Raw genomic sequence first — 13,051 nt, 5'->3', positions numbered from 1 at the left:
AGCGATACAGGGCCATCATGGCCCTCTTGTTGTATTGATAGTGTGCAGATGCATTGTCATGAATAAGGCAGATTCCCTGTAAATCAGTTTGTAGACAATGTTTGACCTAATGTTTTCTGATTGATTTTAGAACCTGCCCCATGTGGTTCTGGGATGATCTGTGTATGAAAAGAATTGGAACCACTGCCTTACCCTTGCATGATTGTAAGAGGCGACTAATAGGGTCTTTACACTTGGTTTTGCAGTAACTTTGGATTCCAGCAGGTATGCAAATTTTGATTCCATACCTCATGTTTTTATTTCAATGTAAATGAGATGTGGAGCGAAAATTTGTAGTCCTGTTTGGCGCCATATAACCTATAGTGTGTTGGTGCGCCGTAAAACGCAAATAAATAAATAAATAAATAAATATGATTTTAGAACCTTGTCACTGTTAAACTTTCCAGTAATAGGTCTTCTGGCTGCTTTACTGGGCAAAATTGAAAATTGTGCAAAGAACCCATTTAAATTTACTTTTAGTTCTTAAATTTGCCATCACGGGTTGTTCTTGCTCTTTCCTTAACCAGTTTGTCGTTAATCCTCCTTTGAGGTTGGAAATAAGATACCCATGTCTCATCCCCTGTGAGAAGTTCATTAAACCTCCATGTATCAGCACTTTCATAGAATTTTAGATTTTTTTTTCGCAACATTGGCTTTTTGCTGTTTGGTCAAATGATGGGGTACACACCTTGCACACCGTTGATAATTTCCAGTATTTAGTAAGAATATCATGAACACTTTCCTGCTGAAATGCCCGCAGTGATGCATCTATTTGGGAAACTGTGAACCTTGAGTGTTCTTCATCGATATCCATCCAGCCATAACTCATCAAAGAATCTTGCTATTACTTGGCACAAATATATCCCATTATGAGACAACATGTCTGGAGCAACACCTAGCACCCTAGCTTAAAGATCTAGGTCACACTTGGAGGTCAAACATCAGTAGTGCTTTTTATGCCCCCGAAGGGAGGCATATAGTTTTTGAACCGTCTGTCAGTCTGTCAGTCTGTCTGTCCGCAATTTTCGTGTCCAGTCCATATCTTTGTCATCGATGGATGGATTTTTAAATAACTTGGCATGAATGTGTACCACAGTAAGACGACATGTCGCGCGCAAGACCCAGGTCCGTAGCTCAAAGGTCAAAGTCACACTTAGACGTTAAAGGTCATTTTTCATGATACTGCATTTGTGTCCGGTCCATATCTTTGTCATCGATGGATGGATTTTCAAATATCTTGGCATGAATGTGTACCACAGTAAGATGACGTGTCGCGTGCAAGACTCAGGTCCGTAGCTCAAAGGTCAAGGTCACACTTAGACGTTAAAGGTCATTTTTCATGATAGTGCTTTTGTGTCCGGTCCATATCTTTGTCATCCATGGATGGATTTTCAAATAACTTGGCATGAATGTGTACCACAGTAAGACGATGTGTCGCGCGCAAGACGCAGGTCCGTAGCTCAAAGGTCAAGGTCACACTTAGACATTAAAGGTCATATTTCATGATAGTGCATTGATGGGCGTGTCCTGTCCATATCTTTGTCATTCGTGCATGGATTTTAAAATTATTGGGCATGAATGTGTACCACAGTAAGACGACGTGTCGCTGCAAGACCCAGGTCCGTAGGTCAAAGGTCCTAAACTCTAACATCGGCCATAACTATTCATTCAAAGTGCCATCGGGGGCATGTGTCATCCTATGGAGACAGCTCTTGTTTTTCCTGTCTTGTCAATAACTCCTTCTATATAACTGCTTGAACCTTTACCAAACTTTGTTGCAATGTCCTTACATGGACCTTTCTCAAGATTTTTCCAATCAGTTGAACAACTTTGACCTCTTGTTTATAATACTGAGGTTAAGACAAAATTACAGGGAGAGCAAATTAAGCTTACCTTATGTAAGTTTATAAACAATTCTTACATGTTATGTGACTTATTTGTGAAGTTAGTACTGAAATGAGTTGAGGTTGATTAAGTGATAATGAGTGAAATTGGAGAATATACATGTAGTTGAACTTTTGATAAAGAAAATGTATCTGTTCTGTTTATAGGTCCTAGCTGACATCCTATTGAAGACCGTTCTGAGTGAACAACATTCCAGGACATCCTGCTAGTACTCCTCTATTTTCTGCTCAGTTTCATCAGACATGGTAAGAAAGTAATTGTAATACTTATAATATAATATAATAATATTATGAAGTTTTCAACTCGACTATACGAAGTATGGAGAGCTATCCTACTTGACCCGGCATTGGTCCTTCCGTATCCTCGCTTTAAAGTTTTCATGCATTTTCTCTTTATCTTTGTTATTACATGATGGATTTGCTTCAAACTTAAAATAGTTGTTCCTCATCATCAACAACATCATATGGCACATGGGACATAACTCTGGCACCAGTATTTCATGAATTATCCCTCATTTTTACTTAAAATTTCAGGTTAAAGTTTTGATGCACTTTCACTTTATGTCAGTTATTACTAAATGGATTTGTTTCAAACTTAACATAAAAAAATTGTTGTTCCACATTATCACCCACATCATCTGTCACAAGGTCCATAACTGTGGCACCAATTTTTCATGAATAATGCCTCCTTTTTACTTAGAATTTAATGTTAATTTTGATATATTTTCACTGTATCTGTGTTATTTCAGAAGGGATTAATGATTCAGACTTGGAAATAATTGTTCATCATCACCACCTACATAATTTGACACAAGGGCCATAACTGTGACACCTGTACTTTATGAGTTATCCTCCTTTTGTACTTAAAATTTCAGGTTAAAGTTTTGATGCACTTTCACTTTATATCTGTTATAATCAAATGGCTTTGATTCAAACTTAGAATAATTGTACTACATCATCATCCACATCATATGATACAAGGGTCATAACTCTTCTACCAATATTTCATGAATTATGCCCCCTTTTTACTTAGGATTTCAGGTTAATTGTGGTGCACTTTCACTATATCTTTGTCATTACTTAATGAACTTGATTTAAGAAATAATAAGTTCCCAAACGTGGTTTATCGTAGAATAACTAGAGTTTTGAGTCCTTATGCGTAAGAATATATCACGAAAGCCGTAGGCGTGAGTGATATATTGTTTCGCATAAGAATGAAAAACTTGGGTTATTCTATGATAAATCACACTTGGGAACTTATTATTTTGATTCTAACACGACATACTAGTAGTGTTAGAAAAAAAATGGTAACTACTTTTTACGACCGTGCTACGCACCTGGATCTGATGACGTCATTGCATGCGAGTGGTATATTGCAGAATAACCCGAGATAGATTTTGCTCTACATGTATGTAGGTTATTTGCTGGTCGTGTTAGAATAAAACTTAAATTAGCCTTTTCAGATCATCATACAAGGTCAGTCACTCTGGCACAAATGTTTTATGAGTTATATCCCCTTTTTACTTAGAATTTGATTAATGTTGATGTTTTTTTATATCTCTGCTGTTACTAAATGGATTTAATCAAACTTAAAATGGTTGTTCCACATCGTCACTCACACATCAGACAACACAATTTCGATAATGCCGGCACCATTTGTTCTGAGTTGTGCCCTCTTTTTGTGCCCCCCCCCATGAGTGGTGGGGGCATATAGATTTGGTCTTGTCCGTGCATCCGTGCGTCCGAGCTCACATTTGCATACTTAGGTGGCTATAGGAACAATAGGTAACTGTACTTTTTCTTTGATGTCATTCATTCCGTAAGGCTTTTATGTGGCTATTTTTCTCTTACGTGGCTAAAAGAACAATAGAGAGAACAAAAGAGTAGCCACATAAGTATCCATATGTAGGAACTTCCGTCCTTCCGTCTGTCCGTCCGAAGTTCGTGACGCGCCTAGCTCGAAAAGTATTTGATACAAATTGATGAAACCTTGCATGAGTGTTTATCATGGTATGAACTTGCACACCTCCTATTTTTCGTCTGGCTCCACCCCTATTTTCAGAGTTATGGCCTCTGAAATAGTCAAAAATGCACATTTTCACCTTGTGACACGCCTAGCTCAAAAAGTATTCGATATAAATTGATGAAACCTTGCATGAGTCTTAATTATGATATGAACTTGCGCACTTCCTATTTTTCATCTGGCCCTGCCCCCTATTTTTAGAGTTATGGCCCCTGAAATAGTCAAAAATGCACATTTTCACCTTGTGACATGCCTAGCTCAAAAAGTATTTGATATAGATACATGAAACCTTGCATGAGTCTTGATTATGATATGAACTTGCGCACCTCCTATTTTTCATCTGGCTTTGCCCCCTATTTTCAGAGTTATGGCCCCTGAAATAGTAAAAAATGTGCATTTTCACCTTGTGACACGCCTAGCTCAAAAAGCGTTTGATATAGATTCATGAAACCTTGCATGAGTCTTAATCATGATATGAACTTGCGCACCTCCTATTTTTCATTTGGGTCGGCCCCCTATTTTCAGAGTTATGGCCCCTGAAATAGTCAAAAATGCACATTTTCACCTTGTGACATGCCTAGCTCAAAAAGTATTTGTTATAGATTCATGAAAAACTTGCATGAGTCTTAATCATGACATGAAGTTGCGCACCTCCAATTTTTTTTATTTGGGTCCGCCCCCTATTTTTAGAGTTATGGCCCCAGAAATAGTCAAAAATACACATTTTCACCTTGTGATGCACCTAGCTCAAAAAGTATTTAATATAAATGGTTGCAAACTTGCATAAGTCTTTATCGTGATATAAACTTGCACACCTCTAATTTTTTGGCTGGCTCCACCCCCTATTTTTAAAGTTATGGCCCCTGAAATAGCAAAAAAAAATGCACTTTTCCCCCTAATTATGTGCCTAGCTCAAAAAGTATCAGATGTAAATTCAGGAAACCTTGCAGGAGTCTTTATCGTGATGTGAACTTGCACACTTGGCATTCCTCTTGAGAATCTTAGCTCTTATTACAGAGTTATGGCCCGTGAAATAACCAAAATAGTGGATTTTTTGTTTGTGATGCTCATAGCTCAAAAAGTAAAGAGCCTAGATTAATGAATCCTTTTCATAAAATGATTGTTGAGGCTATACCTCATTAAGACTGCAAACATTTGAATTATTGGCCCTCATTTATGACAAATGTACCAGTGGGGGGCACACCCTGTGTCCTACAGACACATTCTAGTTACTAATAGAATTTCTGGTTCAAGTTGTGATGCACTTTTGCTGTATCTCCAGTATTTAATAGATTTTATTAAAACTTAAAATAGTTGTTCCAAATTATTAGCCGCATGATATGACACATGGTGCATTACTTTAGCAGAAGTTTTCCATGAATTATGTTCTTTTTGTACTGATATTACTGACCAAATTTGAGTCATTAAACACTCCAGTGTCAGCTCCAGCTTCTTCAGATGTGCCCGGTTTCACTATCCAGCATAGACATAGTCGAGCGTACTATCTCCTGTGACAGCTCTTGTTTTAGCTTGACTATTCAAGGGATAGTGAGAGCTATTATGCTCACCTTAGTTGAATTTAATGTAATGTAATGTAGGTTAGATTTTTTTAAGTTTCTGCCATCACCCATTAATGACTTTAATTCAAGGTGAATAATCCTCAAATGTTCAGCAAAAAATACATTTTATATATGACTGCCCTTCTAAAAAAGGTACAAAACAGACAGTTCTTTCTACTATGAAGTTGTAAAAAGTCTGAAAAGATTACATTCATATAGAATAATGACAACTCTGCAGGCCATATATAGCTAGATGTACCAAAGATGTCTGCATAATTATATAGTTATTTCCCTTTATATGCAATATACAGTGGTACAGAAGGGAACTCTCTGTCAGATAAATATTTCAATAAAGCTGACAGTTGAATGAGTAGAATAGAATGGGTTTATTTCAACCAAAGAACCTTTTATCGCATAAAATCATAAAATAAATATATATTTGTTATACACAGTCATTTGTTATGAAGCAAAAGCAAAAACATGCATACCTTAATTTGAAACTACCTTGGTATTAAGGTGAGGGTACATGAAGCATAAAGAAACAAACATAGAATTTTCTGAACAGGAACTTTGCATGTGACAAAAAAGTGTTTGAAACTGCAGTTATGGAAGTGGCAGCATGCAAACTAGTGTTTGTAATGGCAAAATGAAAATTGCATATGACAAGACGGTGTTTGACACTGCGGCTGTAGAAAGGCAACATGAAAATTGCATATATGACAAAATAGTGTTTAAAACTCTGGTTGTATAAAGGCAAAATGAACATTGCATAGTTATGACAAAACATGTAGTGTTTGAAACTGCGGTTGTAGAAACAGCAACATGAACATTGCATAATTATGACAAAACAGTGTTTGAAACTGCGGTAGTAGAAACAGCAACATGAACATTGCATAGTTATGACAAAACCGTGTTTGAAACTGCGGTTGTAGAAACAGCAAAATGAACATTGCATAATTATGACAAAACAGTGTTTGAAACTGCGGTAGTAGAAACAGCAAAATGAACATTGCATAATTATGACAAAACATGTAGTGTTTGAAACTGCGGTTGTAGAAACAGCAATATGAACAGGGTTTTCCCTGACGCACAAATCCTGCGTCATAGTCGCACTTTTTTGATAAATGACCCGTAAAAATAAAATCTGTGCGTCACAGTGGACGCAATTTCTTGAAAATCTAAATCAGGCCAATTTTGTTTACAAAGAGCGATTTTCTGATAATGTACTTTCAGTTTCATAATTATATGCAGACTGTGTCACCAATTTTCTACATTTGTGTCGATTCACATTTCACAAATTTAATACCCAGTCTGATACTTTGACTGATTAACACTTTGTAACAGTTGTTTTCGCTGCTCCCTACTACTAACAGTAGTACCAGTCTGCTGTTTACTAAAAAAATGGCTCAAAAGCAATATGCAAGCTGACGATGTTTATGACGTCGTCGGCAGCAAGTACAGTAAGACCAAGTGGTTCAAATCAACTGTTTCTACTGTAATACTGCCTGGTAAAAAGTACTAAAACCTATTTTAGCACATTATATAAGTAGAAGTCAAACATCAGTTGTTTTTGTCATTTTATTCAGTGACAATTATGAGGAAAGACTTCAATCTGTATAATCACTAGTAAAAGTAAAACAAAGTATTATTCAAAATACTTAAAGTATATCTGTATGACCCCCAAAATTTGGAAATGACCCCCAGATGTGAAACACTGGGGGTCACAATGACCCTCATTTTCAAAAGTCAAGGGAAAACACTGTATGAACTTTGCATAGTTATGACAAAAATGTGTTTGAAACTGCGGTTGTAGAAACAGCAACATGAACTTTGCATAGTTATGACAAAACTGTGTTTGAAACTGCGGTTGTAGAAACAGCAATATGAACATTGCATAATTATGACAAAACAGTGTTTGAAACTGCAGTTGTAGAAACAGCAACATCCTACATGGATAAACAATATTCATCTGTTAAGTCTCATCTGAGGAACGTGCTCATGACCTCCCAATTCACAGCCATGTGTGTTACCTACCGAGCTATGCTGGCGGGCCATTGATGGTATTTGTTTATTTGCAATAATTACCTGGTGAATGATTGTCACTAATTTGAAAAAAAAGTTCAATATATTAACATGAATTATAAACATGTAGATACGTGTATATACCATATGACACATCTATACAGTGGCTTATAACCTACTTATTGATCTCTTGTGGTCATAAAGTTTTTAATGTTGATGACTATGCTGATGGCAATGATGACAAGGAGGATGGGGATGATTATGTAGCAATAACAAGGACAATGAGGATCAGGACAATGTTAGCAATGAGAAGGGCGTGCCAATTGATTTATAGAAGTATTCTGTTTTTACCAAAGAAGCAATTTGACGCTGACATAATAAAGTTCTAAATCAAACAAACATTTTCTTATAAATGTTATCTCATTAGCATTTAAATGAAGCTTTCTCTTTAGTCATAGGCTTGCTCTGAATACATATCCTAAAAATATGCTCAACTAAAAAATGGGAAAAGATGCTCTAGTCTTTGGCCAGATGGTACAAACCTTCACTTATGCCAGAATGGTCATATAATTTCTGTTTGCAGTAAAACAAAGGCATCATACTCAATAACTATGCATGAATTACTGTTGTAACTTTTCGACAGAATGATGTGCTGCACATGAATTACTACAGAGAGACAAACAGATCTTGAGGTTGTTTTTTTTTTACAATTGATGCATTTCTAGATAAGTTATATAGCAAGACTTAGAAAATCACAATTTTAGGGGAAAATCACGATTTTAGGCGGATACTTAAAAGAACCTACACCAGCAATGTTATTGATGCATATTGTTAGACCTTATCTGTTATTAGTTATTTGTCATCTTTCCAATAATTGGAGATGACAGAACCACTGCTTGTTAAAAGTGTCCTAAAACATGTCTCATTTGATCTCAATTACACCTCCCTTACTGTGGCTCAGGTATTATCAATAAAACAATGAAATCTCCTACAGCCACTCCTCCATATACTTTCCGCTTATTAAAACAAACAGTTTCCACCCATAACACTAACGTTTCCAGCCCACTGTCACACCTACTTGCTACGTTTCCGGCCCGGCCCATTGCCACACCTACTTGCTACGTTTCCAGCCCACTGTCACACCTACTTGCTACGTTTCCGGCCCATTGTCTCTTAAGTCATGTAACATTTTGAGAGGAGATTTCAAAGTAATAAGTGATCACAATCAATAATTTCAATGTTTGAATAGAGTTATTTAGTATTTCCAAAAATCGATACATTGCTAAGATTTTAATCTATGTCAGTGTTTCCTGCCCACTTAAAACATTGCTTAGAGGCATGGTGATTTAAAAAAAATCACGAAAAAATGAAAGAAATTTGTCCACTTCTTGCAGTTTTAAGATCTAAGTCAGATTTGATGCATTTTCCACTTGTAGTAAAAAGATATAAGAATTAATGAATATATCTGTATTATATCAGTTACTTTGAAAAAAGCCTAGCAACTACAAACATCATTTCTGTTATACAAGCAATAGAACTATCTCTAGTTTTGTATGATTGTTGGTAAAGAAATTTCTTTGAAATATAAAACATCAAATATTAGTATACCTTTCTTAACCCTTATAATGCTGGACACGATTGAGTCTGCCATTATGACCAGTGTAGATCATGATCATCCTCACATCCATGCAGTCTGATCATGATCTGCACTGTTCACCATTCAGTCAGTCTCTTTTTGGTAAGTGCCCCTTTTAACAGTTAATGGTACTGTCCAAATCGAAAGATGGACAAGTTCATTATAGAAATTTAGCAGGGTATTAAGGTTAAGGAAATATCGACACAGTTTTGTGTTTGAGCTACTGAGTATCACTGATGGACATGTGTGGTAAAATTGTTGTTATGGGACAGGCTGCCTTGTCTGTTGTCTTCAGCCCGTGTGTAATGCCTCACCCAGGTAACGAACTGATGACTTGTAAATTGACTGTTTTGTGTTTGAGCTACTGAGTATCACTGATGGACAATGTGGGGTAAATTAGTTGTTGATATGGGACAGCCTGCCTTGTCTGTTGTCTTCAGCCCGTGTGTAATGCCTCACCCAGGTAACGAACTGATGACTTGTAAATTGACTGTTTTGTGTTTGAGCTACTGAGTATCACTGATGGACAATGTGGGGTAAATTAGTTGTTGATATGGGACAGCCTGCCTTGTCTGTTGTCTTCTGCAAGTGTGTCATGCCTCACCCAGGTAACAAACTGATGACTTGTAAATTGACTGTTTTGTGTTTGAGCTACTGAGTATCACTGATGGACAATATGTGGTAAAATAGTTGTTGATATGGGACAGGCTGCCTTGTTTGTTGTCTTCTTTCTGCAAGTGTGTAACGCCTCACCCAGGTAACGAACTGATGACTTGTAAATTGACTGTTTTGTGTTTGAGCTACTGAGTATCACTGATGGACAATGTGGGGTAAATTAGTTGTTGATATGGGACAGCCTGCCTTGTCTGTTGTCTTCTGCAAGTGTGTCATGCCTCACCCAGGTAACAAACTGATGACTTGTAAATTGACTGTTTTGTGTTTGAGCTACTGAGTATCACTGATGGACAATATGTGGTAAAATAGTTGTTGATATGGGACAGCCTGCCTTGTCTGTTGTCTTCTGCAAGTGTGTAACGCCTCACCCAGGTAACGAACTGATGACTTGTAAATTGACTGTTTTGTGTTTGAGCTACTGAGTATCACTGATGGACAATATGTGGTAAAATAGTTGTTGATATGGGACAGCCTGCCTTGTCTGTTGTCTTCTTTCTGCAAGTGTGTCATGCCTCACCCAGTTAACAAACTGATGACTTGTAAATTGACTGTTTTGTATTTGAGCTACTGAGTATCACTTATGGACAAAGTGTGGTATAATAGTTGTTGTTATGGGACAGCCTGCCTTGTTTATTGCCCTCAGCAAGTGTGTCACCCCTCGCCCAGGTTTGAAATTCGACTGTTTTGTGTTTGAGCTACTGAGTATCACTGATGGACAAAGTGTGGTATAATAGTTGTTGTTATGGGGCAGCCTGCCTTGTTTATTGTCCTCTGCAAGTGTGTCACCCCTCGCCCAGGTTTGAAATTTGACTGTTTTGTGTTTGAGCTACTGATGGACAAAGTGTGGTATAATATTTGTTGTTATGGGACAGGCTGCCTTGTCTGTTGTCTTCGGCCCATGTGTAACGCCTCACCCAGGTAACAAACTGATGACTTGTAAATTGACTGTTTTGTGTTTGAGCTACTGAGTATCACTGACAGACAAAGTGTGGTGTAATATTTGTTGTTATGGGACAGGCTGCCTTGTCTGTTGTCTTTGGCCAGTGTGTCATGCCTCACCCAGGTAACGAACTGATGACTTGTAAATTGACTGTTTTGTGTTTGAGCTACTGAGTATCACTGATGGACAAAGTGTGGTATAATATTTGTTGTTATGGGACAGGCTGCCTTGTCTGTTGTCTTCGGCCAGTGTGTAACGCCTCACCTAGGTAACGAACTGATGACTTGTAAATTGACTGTTTTGTGTTTGAGCTACTGATCGAGTATCACTGATGGACAATGTTTGGTATAATATTTGTTATGTGTAGGGCTGCCTTGTCTTATGTTGGTAATTCATTTTACAAAGTATTGATGAAGCAACTGATTCATACATGTAGATACTTGTATACCATATGGCACACTGTTGTTAGAAATAATAAAATATGTATATATATAACTGAAGAATATACAGACTTGTAAGAAAACTGAAAAATATCGCTTTAAGACTGAGACTCAATGCAGACTTGGAGCGCCGGTATAAATTACAGACTCCGGTATATACCGGATTAACTAAATTTGAACGAAAATATCTTAAATGTATATATTTTGTAACCATGGTGATACTAACCCTAACCTTTAGTCAGTATTTTATGCATATTGTACACTAAATGCATGCGGACATGCAAAAATATGCATATTTTTGCCGTGCGCTACAATTGATAATCACTTTTGGGCATGCGCAGAAGACCGCTCCAAGTCTGCAATGAGTTACATCGTAATTTTAATGGGCCATAATATTATAATATGTGAGAATAAAAAACTCCACAAATGTCAAGCTTTTACTTATATTCTGTATTAAGACTTTTACATGAACTCTTTTATGTGTCTGATTATATAATTTGTAAAAGAAGTCATCATTGGCATTTTAAAAATGTAGATTTAAAAAAAAAATTATTTTGAAAAGGGCATTTCGTATATATTTTTTGTTCATTGTAAATTTCAGTTATTTTGTATTGCCAAATTTCAAACATTATTGCAAATTGACATTGGGCCATGTGTATATTGGTCCATAAATACATTGAATTAGAAAGAATAGAATTATTCATGTATAAAATATAATACTTAAAAGAAGAAAAATCTGAGATTCCAGTTTGTGAACCTTTGCACAGCAATTCCTATGAAAACTTGCATTTTCAGCTTTCTTATTACAATGGCTAAAGACTTAAAAAGACTTTTGACATGATAAGCAGTACCAGTATCTGTATTATTATGTGGCTGGACACTCATGAAGTAAAGGGAATGTTTAAAAATGGTATTTTCTTGGTATATTCTTAAGTTGACCATGTTTCACATTTTAATTAAACTTACCGCTTAGTTTTTTGTAAATCTTGTTAATCAGGTCTGATTCGTCACTCGGGACATTTCAATGTTTCCCTACTAAATTTGAGAATTAACACATTATTTTGATAAACATCATTGTTAACCAACTTGAATTCATAAAGGAAGTTAATTTTTTCTTGCCGCAGAAACAGTTTTAATGGATAAATACCAACAGAAAGGAAAACTGGTTAGGTTAACTGCCCGCCGTTACATAACTGAAATACTGTTGAAAAATGGCGTTAAACCCAAAACAAACAAACAAACAAACACTGTGTTGCAAATTTTAAAAAACTTTTACCGGGCTGTTTATTGTAAATTTTGTATAATTCATGGTATTTCCTCAAGCTCAATTAAGTAGAGACAAATTTCAGTGTTATGGCCACTATCTAAAACATTTGCAGAGAATTCATTACAGCATTAATTTTGATAAAAGAAACATCAAACTATTGTTAAACAACTATAAAACACAAAATAAAACTGTAAATATAATTTTTTCTAGGGTGCCTCAAGTAAACAGATTTAATGAGATAGAATTCTAACCTCCAACATTGAAAAATTGAGGTCGAATCCTGTGGGTCTGTTTTGAATTTTGATCACTTCATTAAAAAATAACCTTGGGGCAGAAGTAAAACCTACCTGCATTTCTTCCACAGTATGTAATATTGCAATATGTAAAGAATGAAGGCAAAATAGAGAACTTTTACCACATGTAACTCAGTATTTTTAAAGATGTCTAACTCTACCCCTCTTGATTCAGAGGTAAATTCACTTTGAACAGCAAGAAATCGCTTATAAAATGAAAATTTTCCTCTTTTGTACAATACATCCATAATAC

At 36.2% G+C, this 13,051-nt stretch overlaps 2 protein-coding genes across 5 annotated transcripts in view; one reads left to right on the top strand and one right to left on the bottom strand.

Annotated features, from left to right (window-relative positions):
* Positions 1–2,252, bottom strand: part of LOC123540439 (phosducin-like protein 3) — a 478,889-nt gene extending 476,637 nt beyond the window's left edge. The window contains exon 1 of the mRNA XM_053526211.1: positions 2,243–2,252. The gene's annotated coding sequence lies outside the window, so the exon portion shown is untranslated. The remainder of the gene's footprint in view (positions 1–2,242) is intronic.
* Positions 1–13,051, top strand: part of LOC128546030 (delta-like protein C) — a 144,312-nt gene that overhangs the window by 53,147 nt on the left and 78,114 nt on the right. For 3 of the 4 annotated variants that reach the window (XM_053526207.1, XM_053526208.1, XM_053526205.1), the window contains exons 2-3: positions 131–264; positions 2,091–2,189. The gene's annotated coding sequence lies outside the window, so the exon portion shown is untranslated. The remainder of the gene's footprint in view (positions 1–130; positions 265–2,090; positions 2,190–13,051) is intronic. The other variant, XM_053526206.1, reaches the window with a different exon arrangement.

This window comes from Mercenaria mercenaria, chromosome 16 (assembly GCF_021730395.1).
Source record: "Mercenaria mercenaria strain notata chromosome 16, MADL_Memer_1, whole genome shotgun sequence".
Lineage (NCBI taxonomy): Eukaryota > Metazoa > Mollusca > Bivalvia > Venerida > Veneridae > Mercenaria > Mercenaria mercenaria.
This window is presented reverse-complemented; position numbering and strand designations above follow the sequence as displayed.